General features: G+C 38.4%; 1 protein-coding gene and 1 long non-coding RNA gene across 2 annotated transcripts in view; one reads left to right on the forward strand and one right to left on the reverse strand.

Moving 5' to 3' along the window:
* Ccdc90b (coiled-coil domain containing 90B) overlaps positions 1-18868 on the forward strand; it is a 180013-nt gene that overhangs the window by 25549 nt on the left and 135596 nt on the right. The window lies entirely within an intron of this gene.
* The window catches only part of LOC124089395 (uncharacterized), a 33333-nt gene that overhangs the window by 1798 nt on the left and 12667 nt on the right, over positions 1-18868 (reverse strand). The gene's annotated exons all lie outside the window — the stretch shown is intronic.

An 18868-nucleotide genomic window follows, 5' to 3' on the forward strand; every position in this document is an offset into this window, starting at 1 on the left:
GCCTAGGTCTCTCTCCACTGTTAGATCTTGACCCTCATAGTAAGAACCTTATTTCTTTTTAAAAAATTTTTTTATTCTAATTTGTTATATGTGACAGCAGAATGCATTATAATTTATATTACAGATATAGAGCACAATTTTTCATATCTCTGGTTGAATACAAAGTAAACTCACAACAATCGTGTCTTCATACATGTACTTAGGGTAATGATGTCCATCTCATTACACCATCTTTTTTACCCCTATGCCCCCTCTCTTTCCCTCCCTCCCCTTTGCCCTATCTAGAGTTCCTCTAATCTTCCCATGTTACCCCTTCCAACCCCACTATGAATCAGCCACCTTATATCAGAGAAAATATTCAGCATTTGGTTTTTGGGGATTGGCTAAATTCACTTAGCATTATATTCTCCAATGCCATCCATTTACCTGAAAATGCCATGATTTTATTCTCTTTTAATGCTGAGTAATATTCCATTGTGTATATACATCACATGTTCTTTATCCATTCATCTACTGAAGGGCATCTACATTGGTTCCACAGTTTAACTATTATGAATTGTGCTGCTATAAATATTGATGTGGCTGTGTCCCTGTAGTATGCTGTTTTTAAGTCCTTTGGGTATAGACCCAGAAGTGGGATAGCTGGGTCAAAAGGTGGTTCCATTCTCAGTTTTCCAAGGAATCTCCATGCTGCTTTCCACATTGGTTGCACCCTATTTCAGTCCCACCAGCAATGTCTGAGTGTGCCTTTTTCCCCATATGCTTGCCAACATTTATTTTGTTTGTATTCTTAATAGCTGCCATTCTGATTGGAGTGAGATGAAATCTTAGAGTAGTTTTGATATGCATTTCTCTAACTGCTAGAGATGTTGAACATTTATTCATATATTTGTTGATTGATTGTATATCACCTTCTGAGAAGTGTTGGTTCAGTTCCTTGACCCATTTATTGATTGGGTTAATTCTTTCTTTCTTTCTTTCTTTCTTTTTTTTTTTTTTGGTGTTTAGCTTTTTGACTTTAGTGCTCTATCTGATATGCATGTGGTAAAAATTTGCTCCCATTCTGTAGGCTCTCTATTCACCTCACTGATTATTTCTTTTGCTGAGAAGAAGCTATTTAGTTTGAATCCATCCCATTTATTAATTCTTGATTTTAATTCTTGCACTATAGGAGTCTTATTAAGGAAATAGGGGCCTAATCTTATATGATGGAGATTTGGGCCTACTTTTACTTCTGTTAGACACAGGTTCTCTGGTTTAATACCTAGGTCCTTGATCCACTTTGAGTTGAGTTTTGTGCATGGTGAGAGATAGGGGTTTAATTTCATCGTGTTGCATATGGATTTTCAGTTTTCTCAGCGCCATTTGTTGAAGAGGCTATTTTTTCCTCCAATGTATGGTTTGGGTGTCTTTGTCTAATATAAGATAACTGTAATTATATGGGTTAGTCCCTGTGTCCTCTATTCTGTATCATTGGTCTCTATTTTGTACTATTGCTCTGTAGTATAGTTTAAAGTCTGGTATAGCGATGCCACCTGCTTCACTCTTCTTGCTAAGGAATGCTTTAACTATTCTGGATCTCTTATTTTTTTCCAAATGAATTTCATGATTGCTTTTTCTATTTCTATTTGGCATCCTGTAGTCTTCTTGGATTTGATTTTCCAATTCATTCTTCATGTTTGGAAAATTTTCTGATATTATTTCATTGAATAGATTGTTCATTCCTTTGGTTTGGAACTCTATTTCTTCCTCTATCCCAATAACTCTTAAATTTGGAATTTTTATGCTATCCCATATTTCTTGAATGTTCTGTTCGTGGTTTCTTAGCATTTTCACTGTGTGGTCTACATTATTTTCAAGATTATATATATCTGAGGTCCTGTCTTCCAAGTGGTCTAATATGTTGTTGATGCTTTCAATTGAATTTTTAAATTTTTTTTATTTGTTTTAATTAGTTACTCATGACAGTACAATGATCTTGACATCATACATTTGAATCAGATGGGGTATAATTTCTTATATTTTTTTGAGAACTTTTAATTTGGTTTATTGTTTCATTTCAAGGATTTCTGTTAGGTTTTTTTTTTTTAAGAACCTCTATCTCCCTATTAAAGTAATGTTTTGCTTCCTGTATTTGTTTATGTAGCTCTTTGTCAAAATGATCTTTTGCTGCCTATATTTGCTCTCTTATATCATCCTTTAATTCATAGAACATTCTAATTATGTACATCCTGAACTCCTTCTCTGTAATTTCTTCTGCTGTGCTGGCCATAAATTCTAATAATATGGTATCTTGATTTCCACACTTTCCTCCCTTATCTTTTTATGTTGCTTGTGTGTCTTCCCTTCTAGCACTGTGAATCCAAGGCATTACCATTTTTACCCGATAAGCTTATAGTGTCCCTGTAGGGTTCCAATACCTCTCCATTGAGGTGAAGGACAATGTTAACAGATCCCAATATAAACAATAGCCTTAAAACAATTAATTCCTATTAAGACATTTACAGTCACAATGTACAGAATGGTGAATTCAATTATTATCTACAATATAATCAATAGGTTTGTAAAAAGGTTTACAGTTTCTGATGGTGGACAAAGAACTGGGGGTGAGGTGTAGGATGATATGCTGAGGAGGTAGGAAGTGAGGATGTAGAGTTGTGTCTTAGGAAGTGTGAAAGAGGACTCTAAAGAAGAAGATTAGTAACTGGAGAGGAGAGAGGAAGTAACTTTGTGTAGACAAGTAAGTGAGAAGACAGTTGAGTTCATAAAACAAACACACATATATATTAAGAAAAATTAAAAATGTTAAAGTAGTAGAAATTGGCATGATGTAAGAAGGAAAAAAAAAAGAATATATACAACACAGCTGTAATATACTATTCAGATGTCCCTGTCCTCAAAATCCTAACTCATGCAAAGTACTTTGTTTCACATGTTAGGGATATGAGGGAAGGAGAATAGAGAGGGAGAGGGGAAAAAAATTTTTGAAGGAAGAAAGAGGATTGTTTTAGTTGGAAATTTGTATCTTTCCTGCTTCCCTTCTCATCCAATAGATGGGGTCGTTTGTTATTTGCTGGTATCTCCACCCTCAGAATAGTGAAAGTAACCAGGATATCACTGTGCCGCGGTAGTGGCTGCTGGGGAGAGGGGGGAATTAGAAGCTAGGTGCCTGGCCAGCCAAAGTTCCAAACTGGGAGTTGCCCCCCACTGAAGATGGTAATGAATGTGACCCAAGATGGAGGCGCCTGCTTTCAGCGGTGGACTATCGGGTCCAAGCAATGGTGTAGGACAATGAGTTCATAGACAGCTCTGTGGCATGCAGTGTGTGGCTGTCCTTCAGAGCCTGTGTGAAGTTCTTGGGTGCAGGCAGGCCACTGCGCATAGGGGATTATCTGAGCTGCTGCAGGGTCCCAAGATGGCGGCGACCAGGGGAGCCCCATGTTGGTAGATGGGAGTTCACAGAGGAATGGCGGCCAGAGTTATTGTGTGTGGGAAGCTGCCCGGTGTCCTGCGTGGTCACCTATTTGCTCCGGTGGGTGGCAGAAAGTTCTGCACAGGTGTTGATGCTCGGGTACCCTGTGTGGGCCAGTATTTGGGAGACCTACTCTGATGCTGAGGCCTGGAGCCCTAGATGGGCATGGTGGCCATGAATCCTGTGAGGAAGCAGGAATATAGCTCGCAGAGAAGCAGTATTCTCACTACTTGAGTCCCAGGTCACGGAGCAACACAGAATGCTGCCTCCCTCTAGCCCGCCACCTTGGATCCGGACCTTATGTCTTTTATCTCAGCATCCTTCATACCTAGAGAAGGCTTCCCACAGGAGTTCTCAACAAATGTCTGTCAAAATAACAAGCTTATAATAAGTCACCAGACTAGCTTGGCATTTATAGAACCTAAAGAACTGAATTTCTTTGGCAAACCCTCTCCCTCTTTTGACATGAATTCTCCCATTCTTACTCCATGAACTTTAAGGTTTCTTCTAGCCCCTCCCATATTACATAGATAGAAGGGTAGCTTCTAGAGCTAGTAAATGCCAAGCAGTTTCTATGACAACCACAAGTTCTGTTGGCCCAGACATGTAAAATTTCATCCTGAATGCACAATGCACCAGACTCTCCCTGCTCCCAATGGCCACCAAGAGATGAATTATTTGATTTTTAAATCCCCCCTCCCTTAGTTGATTCCTCCATTCCAGACCTATTTCTGAGAGAACCAAAAATGGTTGCTATAGGAACAGCATTCCTCCTGGAAACCTTTTTCTCTATGTGCCAATTACTACTGAATGTGCAGGTTAACTCTTGGTAAATATGAGACTGGGTCCCAATAAAAGCTGACTCAAGGGAGGAAACCAGGAAATAACACATGACATTTGTAGCAAGCTTCATCTAACAGGAACTCATAGGGTTCTCATGTCAAAAGAGGAAAGTGACTGTTATGATCCCATATGCATAGATGAGGAAACTGGAGCTCTGGACAGAGAATTTAAGAGGCTTTCCTTAGGTCACAAATTTCTAACAGAATTTTTTGAGTGGCAGTGCATTCAAATTCAAAGTTGTTTTCAAAACCTGTGTTCTTAACCACAGAGAGTTCTTGCCTCATAATTCAATCCTACACCAGTAGGCCTTAGAACTATATGCTTGGATTTGGGATTCCTACTACTGAGCAGGCGTCAGGACTGTACCAGCTGACCAACCTCTTGACCTGAAAGATAATTGAAGACTAAAGATGGTGGCAGTATCCAATTGAACATAGGAGACAGAATATACCAGGAACTGGCAGAAATCAAGGACACAGAACTATTGTAGAGATGAACATACCCTCCCAAAGCTTTACCTTCTCCCCTTTAGTTCTTTAAAGTCTCACCAAAGATCCATGGGAAGCAGGGTATAGGTTATCATGCCCGTTTAACCAATGAGGTCACTAAGACTCAAGAAAGGTGACTTACCTGAAGCTAAGTAGCAAGTAAATAATTAAAGAAGAAGTAATTCTAGATCTTCCCATTATAATTCCAATTTTCAAATACTAAAATATTAACCATCTCTAGTCACAGAAGGCATGGCCAGTGGATATATTATAATGCTAACAGCCACCATTTATTGAGACAAATTGTCCAAGAGGCTGCAAAGTTAAAGGTCTCTCCTTAGTTTAAATATTGTCTTCCCTCCTCATAACAACACCATGGAGTAGGTAGTGCTGTCCCCACTTTACAAATTAGGAAACTGGACTCAGCAAGTGGAGGGACTTACCTAAGATAACATAGTCATGAGCTGGTAGCAGCTGAATTTCAACTCAGATATGCCTGATACCAAAGCCCAACTACCATTTTAGTTAAGGCTTAAAATCTCTTCCACAAGAAAACTAGACCTGTAAATAACAGCAAAACCACAGTTTCTCTTTACCTTGCTCACAATCACTTATCAAATCCAAACATTCCCATTTACATGGCTTTTCGGTGGCATCTGACCTAAAGTAAAAACAACTTAAAGATTGGACCTTATTTTACTTTCACATAACAAAGTTCCAGTGGCAGGTAGCCCATGGCTAGCATGAAAATTTCAGAATGATCAGGACTCAGCCCCAACCAGCTCTCCCCTCTGTCATCCTTATGATGTGGTCCTCATCTTCAGGCCTAGGACATTGCTTGAATTCCTGTGATGGCCTAAGTTCCCAGCAGCAAATCAGAAAGAAGAAGGAATCAAGAGGAGTGTATGCTTTATCTGTCAACAAATATATGAAAAAAGTGTTCACCATCTCTAGAAATTAGAGAAATGCAAAGTAAAACTACACCGAGATTTCATCTCACTCCTGTCAGAATGGCAATTATTAAGAATACAGGTAACAATAAATGTTGGTCAGGATGTGGGGAAAAATGTACTTTTATATCTTGCTGGTGGGACTACAAATTGGTGCAACCACTCTGGAAAGCAGTATGGAGATTCCTTAGAAAACCTGGAATGGAACCACCATTTGACCCAGTTATCCTATTCCGTGGCATATACCCCAAAGACTTAAAAAAAGCATACCACAGTGACACAGCCACATCATTGTTTATAGCAACTCAGTTTACAATAGCTAAGCTATGGAACCAACCTAGGTGCCCTTCAATAGATGAATGGATAAAGAAAATGTGGTATATACACAATGGAATATTACTTAGCCATAAAGAAGAACAAAATCATGGCATTTGCAGGGAAATGAATGGAACTGGAGGCTATCATGCTAGGTGAAATAATCCATTCGCCAAAAAAAAACAATGTTCTCTCTGATATGTGGATGCTGACTCACAATAGGCCAGGGGGAACGAGAAGTAGGGGGTCACCAGATTGGACAGGAAGGATTGGGGGGAAGGGAAGGGGAAAGGGAATGGGAAAGACAGTAGCATGAATCAGGCGTAACTTTCCTATGTTCATAGATGAATACATAATCAGTGTAACTCCACAACATGTACAACCACAAAAATGGGAAGTTATACTCCATGTATGTATAATAAATATGTCAGAATACATTTTTATTGTCAAGTATTACTAAAGGAAAAATTAAAAAGAGTAGCATATTCTTTCCATTAACAACTTCCTGAAATTACTATATAATGTATCCCTGCCAAACTTAGTCACATTGAGCTATCTCTCTTAGCTGCAAAGGAGGCTAATAAACCTCATTCAGGACATCCAGTTACAAAGAAAGTAGAGGGAGAGTGCCTGATAGAGCAGCAACAGTGCCAGTCACACCACCCTTCAATGCTCAGCATTAGGTCTTTCTCTTCCTTAAAGCCTACAAAAGTCCAACGTGGTCTCACTTTCCTCTGACCTCTTACAACACTTATCAATGTGGCTGTTAGTATATACATTATATTGACTTCTGAATTACTTATGTAGCAGATACTATGGCAAACACAACCTGTAGATAACAGTGAGTCAGACATGTGTGGATATGGACATACATTTAGATAGAAGTGGATACAGAAACAAGCAAAAGCATAAATATAAACTTTCTGCACGGTGGTTCAGAAAAAGCACAGGCTCTGGAGTCAAGCAGATTAAAGTGTAAGTCCCATCTTCACTGGTAATTTGTAGGCTAATTAACCTAAGCCTTAATTTCCCAATGCGCAAAATGAAGTTCACAATTATACTTTCCTAATGAGGTTGTTGTGATGGCTAAATAAGATAATGCATGCAAAGGACTTAACAGTATGCCAGGCACACAGTTACTTTAAATATTAGTCACTTTCACTTCTTCTCCTCACAATGATCCTCTGAGATTGATACTATCTTCACAATTTAAAAGAATAAACTGCAGTTCAGGGCAGCCAAAGAACTTGGCTAAAATAACAATGCCAGTGGTATCATTACTGAGACATGACCCTTATCCTAACCTCAAATCCTTAGTTCTTAGTCAGAGGCTCCTGTCTCTGTCCCTTTGCACCATTTCCATAATCAGTACACGACAGTAGACTTTCTATAGTTGTCTGCCGTAACAAATTCAAATGAATCAACTGTCATTCTTTCTTTGGCTTTAAGGCTTTCTAGGCTGTTATCTCTGCTACACATTAAAATACAGGGAAAATAGTTTTAATTTTCAGGATAAGGATCAGTATCTTATGAGATCCATATAGGGTAGAAAATCTGATTAGAAAGACTTTATTTAGAAGGAAATTAGCTCAGGCAGTCTTTCTGAGTAGGAGAAGAATAATAAGGAAACCAGAAACATCTAAATCAAACACTGAGCTCCTCTCCCTTGGAGATGAAATGTACCATTCCAACCTGTCTACTTCGTTTGCTGCAGTACAAAACAATTCAAGTCTCTTTCTTACTAAGAATCAAGATATTTTCATAAGCAATAACTCAATTTCGAGAGATAATTGCCCTTGGTAAGGAAGGATTAAGAACACCCACGTACATTTCTAAAAATTAGGAGATCTTCTCAGTCCTCTGTAAGTAAAGTGCACAGCAAAGGGCACTCCACAGTACAACTGAGCCGTGACAGGGCACATCTCATTTCCTTTCTAGTCTTCTACATTGGGTCCTTTAAGATGGTGCCATGTGAAGGGCTGAGATTCAGAGTCAAAACCCCCTGGCTCCAGTCCTGGATTTTGCCACATGATCTACCCCATTTGCATTTCAGTTTTAGATTCAATAAATGAAAATATTATAGTATCTGTCCATTTAGGTCTCTTCTAGTTGCAACAATATTTTGTGAATATGGGATTAATTCTGAGCATTTGCAAAGGATTAAGTGAAAGATATTAAATGCTATAGGTCACATTCTGATTTGTTTTGTCTGCTGAGTTTGTTGTTGTTATTGCTGTTTTAAAATAAGGCATTTTCCCCTATCTCTTAATTCTGCTTTGAGAATAATATTGAATGTTGTGACAAAATGATGGATTTTTTAAAAACTTTAATATCTGTATAGTGCTTTACACACTCCAAAACATTCTCATTATTATCTCACTACAACTCAAGACTACAACAATATTATTGATGCAGTAGGGAAAAGATTGATTTGAAAAGTCAAAAAGCCTAAGGCCAAACTTCAGCTAAGCCCTTTATAAATTAAGAGAACTTGGGAAAATTACTTAACCTTGCTGAACCTTTCAGTTTCCTTATCTTCAAAAACGGGAAAGAAGATAACAATAAAATGAGGTTTTTATGCACAGCACCTAGCAGCCTAATAGCAGGTCTTTCCCTTTAGCTTGGGAGGAAACTAGAAGATTAAAAAGTTAAGGGACTCTCCTACAGTTAAGAACTTCCCCAGGGCAACATCCTACTATGGGAAGGCAAAGGATGGACCAATCTAAGATACCTGCAAAAACTGTACTTTAGTTTTCTCATGTTTTCGTTTGAAAGATAAGGAATGGACACATTTAGCAACTGGTCTGCATAGGAGCTCAGGAGCTCTGAATCATTTGGGCAATCCAAACATTCATTCTTGCATCCAGGAATGCTGATGGAGCATGTGCTGTTCAAAAAAAGATAAGGTAGAGAGGGAGGAGGAAGAGGAATTTGAGGGTTACAGCAAGGCCCTGAAGGCTCAGGATTTTATATATATAATAAATATTTAATGATATATATTTATATATAATTATATATAATATGTATACCTAACATATCTACAATTATATATTATATATATATATATATATATATATTACATAATTGAGGTGGTGGTTGCAGTGGACTCTGGACAGGTTCTTAAGTTACTGCTTTATTCAAACCTCATGTTGGGTTCTAGAGACACAAGTACTTGTCCTCCTCATGTTGCTTACGGTCTGGAAAGGACACAGCAATGACCCAGGAAAGACAGGAGTGCTCAAAGAGGGATTGGAGGGGAAAACACTCTGTCTGGGAAAATGACATGGGCATCACAGAGAAGGTAGGAGGCTGAGCTGGGAACACATAATTGTTCAAGGTTATGAAGTTTAATTGGTTTGTCTTAGGTGACGAAAACTAAAAGGAGAAAAATCAAAGGAAAACTGAAAAGGGTTAAGTGTCATAGTATGATTCAAACTATCTACCTGATCTTTAAGGCAAGGCTTAGGAGGAGTTTACCAAACCCACAAGAGGAGAAATCATTCCAGGCAGAGGTGAGACAAAGCTTAGAGCAAAAAGGGAAATACAAATAAGAATTTAGAAGGGAGCAGAAGAAGCAAGAATAGAGGGATAAATGGTCAAGGTGTACCCAAGGACTTTGAGGAAATGTTTTAAATGATACTAACCTAAAGGAAGTGAGAAGCACTAAGATTAAATGAGGAAGTAACACATCCAATTGTCCTCTTTGAGAGATCCCACTTGCCACCACTCATAGATGACACAGGCACATGGGAGAGGGAGTAAGTTTTGGACCAACTGGAAGACTAATCAAATGCATACTCATTGAAAATCCTAGTTACCTGGATGGTACAAAAATTCTAATTATTTTTCACTAAAATTTAGAAGAAAAATTACCATTTTTCAGAAGTCATTCTTTCTTATTTCGATGCAGCTGTAGTTTTGTAGGTTGACTTGCAACCAATTTAAACTCTAGATTTACTACTTATTATCTGAGTGACAATGGACAGATCTGTTAAACTCATGGGCTGGACTCCATTATCTGTAAAACGGGAATAATATATCTTATCTTTAGGGGTTTTGTGAAATTAGCACAATGTACAAAAGGGTGTCTCATATTTATCCGGTTGACCTGGTAAATTATACTATTATGCAAATGTTTGTATTCTAATTTGCCAAGAGTCAGCTCTCTGCATGTATTTAAATATAATTTAGCTGGGCACAGTGGCACATGCCTGTAATCCCAGCGCTTGGGGAGACTGAGGCAAGAGGATGTCAAGTTCAAAGCCAGCCTCAGCAAAAGCAAGGCACTAAGCAACTCATGAGACCCTGTCTCTAAATAAAATACAAAATAGGGCTGGAAATGTGGCTCAGTGGTCGAATGCCTCTGAGTTCAATCCCCTGTACCCAAATAATAAATACATAAATATGACTCAGGGTGTCCAACCTATAAAAGTTTCATTTACACGTGATATTCCAAGAATACATTTACTCCTTAAAAGGGCACTTTCTTTTAGTTTTCTATCTGTCCTTAAAGAAAATATTCTTAAAATGTTGGCGGGAGAGTGGAAAAGGAAGAAAATAGTTAGAAAACTGTTAAATCATTAAATTAAATGTTTTATCTAAATCATTTGTATCATACTGCGACACTTAACCTTTCTCGGTTTTCCTTTGATTTTTCTCCTTTTAGTTCTAGTCACCTAAGACAAACCAATTAAACTTCATACCCTTGAAGGATTATGTGTTCCCAGCTCAGCCTCACTTAGAATTTCAAATGAGATGCCATCTTCTCAGAGAATACTCAATTGTTCTTTTATCAACTCCTGTGATTTCCTAATGTATGAAGTTTAATTGGTTTGTCTTAGGTGACTAGAACTAAAAGGAGAAAAATCAAAGGAAAACCGAGAAAGGTTAAGTGTCGCAGTATGATACAAATGATTTAGATAAAACATTTAATTTAATGATTTAACAGTTTTCTAACTATTTTCTTCCTTTTCCACTCTCCCGCCAACATTTTAAGAATATTTTCTTTAAGGACAGATAGAAAACTAAAAGAAAGTGCCCTTTTAAGGAGTAAATGTATTCTTGGAATATCACGTGTAAATGAAACTTTTATAGGTTGGACACCCTGAGTCATATTTATGTATTTATTATTTGGGTACAGGGGATTGAACTCAGAGGCATTCGACCACTGAGCCACATTTCCAGCCCTATTTTGTATTTTATTTAGAGACAGGGTCTCATGAGTTGCTTAGTGCCTTGCTTTTGCTGAGGCTGGCTTTGAACTTGACATCCTCTTGCCTCAGTCTCCCCAAGCGCTGGGATTACAGGCATGTGCCACTGTGCCCAGCTAAATTATATTTAAATACATGCAGAGAGCTGACTCTTGGCAAATTAGAATACAAACATTTGCATAATAGTATAATTTACCAGGTCAACCGGATAAATATGAGACACCCTTTTGTACATTGTGCTAATTTCACAAAACCCCTAAAGATAAGATATATTATTCCCGTTTTACAGATAATGGAGTCCAGCCCATGAGTTTAACAGATCTGTCCATTGTCACTCAGATAATAAGTAGTAAATCTAGAGTTTAAATTGGTTGCAAGTCAACCTACAAAACTACAGCTGCATCGAAATAAGAAAGAATGACTTCTGAAAAATGGTAATTTTTCTTCTAAATTTTAGTGAAAAATAATTAGAATTTTTGTACCATCCAGGTAACTAGGATTTTCAATGAGTATGCATTTGATTAGTCTTCCAGTTGGTCCAAAACTTACTCCCTCTCCCATGTGCCTGTGTCATCTATGAGTGGTGGCAAGTGGGATCTCTCAAAGAGGACAATTGGATGTGTTACTTCCTCATTTAATCTTAGTGCTTCTCACTTCCTTTAGGTTAGTATCATTTAAAACATTTCCTCAAAGTCCTTGGGTACACCTTGACCATTTATCCCTCTATTCTTGCTTCTTCTGCTCCCTTCTAAATTCTTATTTGTATTTCCCTTTTTGCTCTAAGCTTTGTCTCACCTCTGCCTGGAATGATTTCTCCTCTTGTGGGTTTGGTAAACTCCTCCTAAGCCTTGCCTTAAAGATCAGGTAGATAGTTTGAATCATACTATGACACTTAACCCTTTTCAGTTTTCCTTTGATTTTTCTCCTTTTAGTTCTAGTCACCTAAGACAAACCAATTAAACTTCATACCCTTGAAGGATTATGTGTTCCCAGCTCAGCCTCACTTAGAATTTCAAATGAGATGCCATCTTCTCAGAGAATACTCAATTGTTCTTTTATCAACTCCTGTGATTTCCTAATGTCAGTCATTCAGCCAGCCTTTATTAGGTGATTTCTATTCTTGGTGGATAGTACAAAGAAGAGAAAAAGACAAATCATTCAAGATATGGATTTAACAGCCTGGGTTCTTGGCAAAGCCTCCTGCAAAAAGTGCTTTGTGCTCCTTACAATCGAATGCCACCTGACGGTCTAGAAATCACTTTGCAGTCTAAAGGTGCTTTCACGGACATTGGAGTTTTTAATCCTGGTGAGAACTCTCAATGTATGATAATCAGCATTCTGCAAATGAGAAACTATTGCTCAGAAAGGAATTGTGACCTTACTCAGGAGATTCAGAGTTAGGTAGGAGGCAAAATTAGTGTTTCAACCCAGGACTCTCTGACTTCAGGTCCTGGTCTCCTAAAGCAGAATGGCCTGAGAAACTTTAATGAAAAGACAAATTATCCTAAATTTATTTAAAGACCTTTTGCAACTGGTGCAGATATATGAGCTATGTATGTCTACTCTAGAAGAACCATAAAATAGAGGCACAATTTGGAAGTGTTGTCAGAGTCTACTTAAAAACTCCAAAATGTTTTAAAGGTTTAAAAAGTGTTTTCATTTAATACATTTATTGAGTGCCCACAAGCATTCTGCACTTCTGTATGCATTCGCAGTGAACAAAAAAAGGCAAGATCCTTACTCTGAAAGCTTGTATTCTATAGAGAGAGGGAGACACAGCTCTCTGTTTCCTGGCTGACATGTCCTGACCTGCTTTTCTCTGCCATATTCTTCCACCATGATTACTTCATCTCTGACCCAGAATGATGGAGTCAGTCTACCATGGACTGAACCTCTTGATACCAGTGCTGGGAATCAGGATCAGGTCCTCATTCAATGGTGTTGAAAATTAAACTCCCAAAAAATGCTGAGGCAAGCATAGAAAGCAAGTTTTATTTAAGAAAGAGACAGAACAGAGATAACAGACTTCTCCAGAAAGAAGTCAGGGCCCAGAGCTGGGTGCCCACGGAAGTGGGTGTGTTAAAGAGTAGCCCAAGGGGCAATTGCTTGTGTTGGAAAATGTGGATTACATGTTGGAAAATGAGGTATTAGCAACACATTTCCTTTCCTTGGATAATCAGTCCTCATCTTTCCGACTCATTTACTATCTTTTCTGACTACCTGTCCTTGTCCCTGTCTCACTCTGAAACCACACCTGTACTCTCAGTAGACTAAGAGCTCACCAGAGCAACATATACTGACTCAGAGCCCAACCCCAGCCTGGATCAAGAGGACAGTTGGAGGGACACTGCCTCCCTAGATGCAGGGGAAGGCCTGGGTCTCAATCCAGAGTCTTTCCACAAGAGAGGCACAGGGGACCAAGACAGAGAAAAAAGATGGGCCAAGTCTGTGACAGGTTCTCCGGAGTCCTGTCCACATTTATGCAAACTTCACCAAGAAATGGAGGTACCAACATTGACTACCTCTTTGGAAAAGAATATGAGAGAAAACTGCTATTCCAAGTTTGATCTCAGGAGACTTGGGGGGGGGGGCGGGGGCTTAACTGAACAGGAACGCTGAAGAAGGTGACATGTGCTATCTACCTGAAACTTTCCCTACCATGGAGGATGAAGAGTGCCTGACCATCAACTCTATCTGAAGACCAGCTATACTGTGGAGAATGTCTGGAGGCAGATTCAAGGACCATCCCCTTCTACAATTCTGTTCTTGGGTTTCTTTCCCAGGGTCTTTGCCTCTGGAAGGGTCCCATGAGGATAAGAGTGAATGGAAGAATGTGGAGGAGCCCATGCATTAGACAATGGCACCTTCAGGTGAATACAGAGAATGGGGCAGTCTCTTGTGGCAGAACCTGGGGATCTGCAAGGTCATCCTTTTGACAGAAGAGCCCTCAGGTGGCCTTGGTCCAGAGAACGTACCGCTGGTTCTGCTACCAGGGAGAAGCCCACTGTCCCTAAGAGGATGATCTGGGGTGGAGCACCTGGCCCAGCTGTTAAGAGCTTGCTTCTAAAAGATTATGCCTGTCATTTCTGAGGCTCATTTGAAACAAGGCCATGACTCCATCTCAGTTCTGGGACTTACATCAAGCAAAGCTTTGTGTGTATGGAGGTGGGAGTGACTTTCCCTCACAAAAGAAGTTGGGAACCAACTCTTCCATTAAGATTACAGTAGGCATGTCTATAATCTGTTATTGAGGAGGCTGAGACAGGAAGATCACAAGTTCAAGGCCAACCTGGGCAACTTAGCAAGACCCTGTCTCAAAATAAAAATAAGGCCTAGGACATAGCTCTGTGGTAAAGTGCTTGCCTTGCATGGGTAATACTCGGGGTTCAAACCCAGTAATGCAAAAAGAAAAAAGAAAAAAACAGGTCAGGGTGAAATCTCTGTGGTACATGCTTTGGGGGATAGATACAATGTTCCATTTTGCCCTTTTTGAGTTCCCCTTTGTTTATAAAATTGCATGCAGTATGCTGGAAGGAATCTGCTAAGGACCTTGGTTCAAAGGCCACAGGGGAAGTATGTTTTGATATCTTTCTGTATTCTTCCTATACTACTTCAAATAGTTATACATCTTTTTAAGGAATTTTTTTTTCTTTTTTTGGACTTAAAAACAATTCCAATGATTATATGAAGGAAAAGTAAAATGGAAATATCTAATAAAAAAGAATAGTAAAGTATAATTATTTGATATTAATATTAGTTACTACAACATATAGCCACCATCATAACAAAAAAGTTAAATAATATAGAATTAGCAAATGCACAAAAGAAGTAGATGTAGCAGTCTAAAGTTCAAACTGCAGAACAGACTTGGGGACATATACAGAACACATAACAGGGAAACACATGATCTAGTCAAGGTCACATGTGGGGGAGAGAGGACTACCTTGCGGGTGCAAGTGGGAGGGGTGGGGAGAGAGACATACAAAGCAACAACAACAAAACAATAACAAAGAAAAATACAAAGGTTTTCAAAAGCGCCTCTGCTCTAAAATCTAATTTATGCACTCTTCTTTATGTGCTTTTGTTTCTAATTTTTCTTTTCTCTTCACAATAGAAATGGCTTACAGGTCATGGCTCATTCTGCTGTTAATGAAAATGAAATTTTCCGAATCTGAACAGCCTTATTTTAGATTTTCTCATAGCTTGGTGCACAGATACACAGTATTGTAGGCTTCAAGGTTAGAGAATTAATCAAATATGCAATGAAGTGAATAAATAACAGTATTTCTCATTTTGGCAAAAAAAAAAAAAGAGAGAGAGAGAAGGAGAGAGATGCACAGAAAACAAAGAAACAATCAGTTGGTGATAAATGCTGTTGAGAGAAATAAAAAACAGGATTATGGATTAGAAGGTGTTAAAATGCTGTGGTGGTTAATTTTATGGGCCACCGTTAATTTTACCGTGCCACGGAGTGCCAGATTAAAAAGTATTTCTGGATATATTTTGGAGTGTTTCCAGATGAAATTAGCATTTGAACCAACATACTCAAAAAGTAAGTGGCCTTTGCCTTGTGGGTGAGGTCATCCAATACAAAAAGGGAAAAAAAGCAGAGGACTGACTGGTAGAGGAATGCATCCCTCTTGTTTGAGGCCTGCCTGTTGGTCTTTTCCTGCTCTCACACTAGGATTCACCTGGTTCTTAGCTCTTTACACCTGGACTCAATGACACTGAAGGAAGACCCAGTCACTGACCTGACCACCTCTATTTTATCCCTATCTGACTATTTGCCTCCTTTGACTTTTGTTTCTCTGAGCCACATCCTTCCACAGTTACCTTGGATTCCAGGAACAACAGGCCCAACTGGTAAGCATTGGCAATTGTTAAGTATGGACAGAGGACTGAAACTACCTCCAAGCAACAGGGATCCTCACATAATGGATCACCCAATAAAGAGACTGACCCCTAAGAGGGAGTAACTATCCCAAAATGAAGCCCAGGCTGTCCCCTTAGCAGGAGATCATTTTACCACGGGAACTGAATTGACCCCTCAAGTGATGATGACCTTCCCAGAGCTTCACAGAACCAATCCTGAGATAGTAATCAACCAGACCATGACCTGGCTGATGCTGAAAGCTCAATCCTTTGTCACCATTGTTGATCCAGTAACAAGGACAAGGTTTTGAGAAAAGGAAAAAAGACGTTTTTATTGATTTGCTAGCAGATGAAAAACACAGGGACTCCTGTCCCAGAAACTGTGATTCTTATTGTCAGGAAAAACAGTGGGGCTAAACTCCAGATGTGCCTATCTGGAGTCACAATTCCTGTCAAGCAATAGCCTTGAGTAAGAGCTCTTTCTTAGATCTACTGGTGCCGTCTTCCAAGTCTGAATTACTTCATTCCTGTGGTCAGTGGGCCAAAGGACAGATGGGAAGAAGGTTAATCTTTCTTCCCTCATGGCTAGGGATGGGGAGAGGGATAAAAGAAGGGGGGAAGAAAGTCAGTTTTAAAATAAGACACCATTTGTCAGAAAGCAAGAATTATAGTCAAAGTAATAAGGGGACCCCTGTCCCATGACCAGCATCACTCATTCTACCAGCTATGCAAAACCCCCTGTTCATGCAAGCCTCTAGTCCTGGCCTTTGTTCCCCTTTTCTATAACACCTTAAATTTTTTGCCAAACCTTTGAAGAGAGATCTCGGTACACTATACCCCTTATCTGTCCTTCTTGGTGTGGTCACTCAAATTGAAGCTTCTCTCCTTCCCTTCACCACCACTCATCTCTTTGACTAAAATATTAGACAGGTAGCTGATTCTGGTCAATTGGGACCACCAGAGCTGGGGACTCACCCTAAAATTCTGGCAACAACGACACTTGTTTCCCAAGTCACTTGCTTACAGCCAGCAAATCCTGGGACTTTTTTAGATTCCATAATCTTTTGAGTCAATTCCTCATGACAAATCTCTTATTATATTTATCCTTTTGTTCTGTTTCTTTGAAGAAGCTTAATACAGATGATAATGGGAAGTCAAGAAAGATCTCTAATGGAAAGGGCTTTGGAGTTGATGTGGGTTCAAATCCAGGCTCCACCATATAGTACTTTTGAGTTTGAGGAAGTTATTTTATTAATTTCTGTAAACCTTTATATTTTCATTTATAAGACCTCCCAGGGTTATTGCAACACTAAGTAATCAATGCAATGTCTCCTGCACAAAATAACTCCCAGTAAATACCACTGTTCTCTCCTTTTCCTAAAGCGCTAACCATTCTACTGCCCTGCTGCCCACAGACACTAGCCTTATTCCAAATGCCCTGAAAACTACCTTTCTCCATTACCTAGAAGTAGAATACTCCAAAATGAACATACCTTCCCATTCATTTTTTGTTACTGTAAACATATAAAAAGGAAAATTCAAGTAGTATTAAAACAAATACCCATGTATTTGTCAGAATTAACTAATGTCTTTATTTTTAATTTAAAAAGTACTACAGATAAATGAAATCCTGTTTGTTACTTTCTGTACACATTTACTCAAAGAAAATCATGAATGAATTTGTTGTTAATCCATCCAGTTCATTATTAATACTTTTCACTAATAGGTATAATATTACAAAGTTGCCCATATTCAATAATTTCTGACATATAATAACTGAAATTTAATATAGCTCAACCTACTACCTATATCTGAATCCATAAACATATCATGAGCTATCACATTTTTATGTATTTAAATGTCATACTGTATTTATCACTGTAACTATCATTCTACAACTTACTGTTCCATTTTCTGCATTTTTTTTTTTTTTTGCTATCCACCCATGTTGGTACATATAGATCTAATTCTTTTAAAGTTGATCAGTATTTATTTAGACATTTTCTTTTTAGGTTGTTAGCATTTTTCGCTATAATTATTACCTCTACATGTACATAGATACAAAACTTTCTGTAGTGAGCTAGACATATTAGAATAGCTGAGTAGTAAATTGTTATATTTGTATTAAGTTGTAAATTATTTCTATGAGGTTGAAGTCTATGCCTTTCACATTGTCACTGTGATTTAGTATTTTCTCTCTTCCTGATGCATTGTTTTTTTCCATTCTAAAGTTTAGGTATGATTTTTTTATCTTTAATTTCTTTAGTGAGAACCCCTATCAATTCACTTATTAAGATTATATTTTTCTGCTGGACATGGTGGTGCCTGTATTCCCATCAGTTCTGGAGGCTGAGGCAGAAGGATCACAAGTTCAAAGCCAGCCTCGGTAATTTAGGGAGGCCCTAAGCAATTTAGTAAGACTCTATTTCAAAATAAAAAATAAATAGGGCTGGGGATGTGGTTCACTGGTAAAGTGCCCCGGGTTCAATCCCTGATACCAGAAATATATATATTTTTTCTTTAACTATTTGAACACATTTATAATAGCTGCTTTTAAAGTCTGGGTGCTAAATCTAACATCAGGGTCATCCACTTCTGTTGACTATTTAATTTTTCTTGACTATACATCACATTTTTCTGGGCTTTTTTCATATTTAATTTCTATGTTAAAAACTGTGGATTATTCATTGTAGTGATTCTTAATTCTATATCTTCCTT

The sequence above is a fragment of the Marmota monax genome, unplaced genomic scaffold, assembly GCF_021218885.2.
Source record: "Marmota monax isolate L192 unplaced genomic scaffold, Marmota_monax_Labrador192_F-V1.1 WCK01_AAM20220418_F8-fsc00096, whole genome shotgun sequence".
Lineage (NCBI taxonomy): Eukaryota > Metazoa > Chordata > Mammalia > Rodentia > Sciuridae > Marmota > Marmota monax.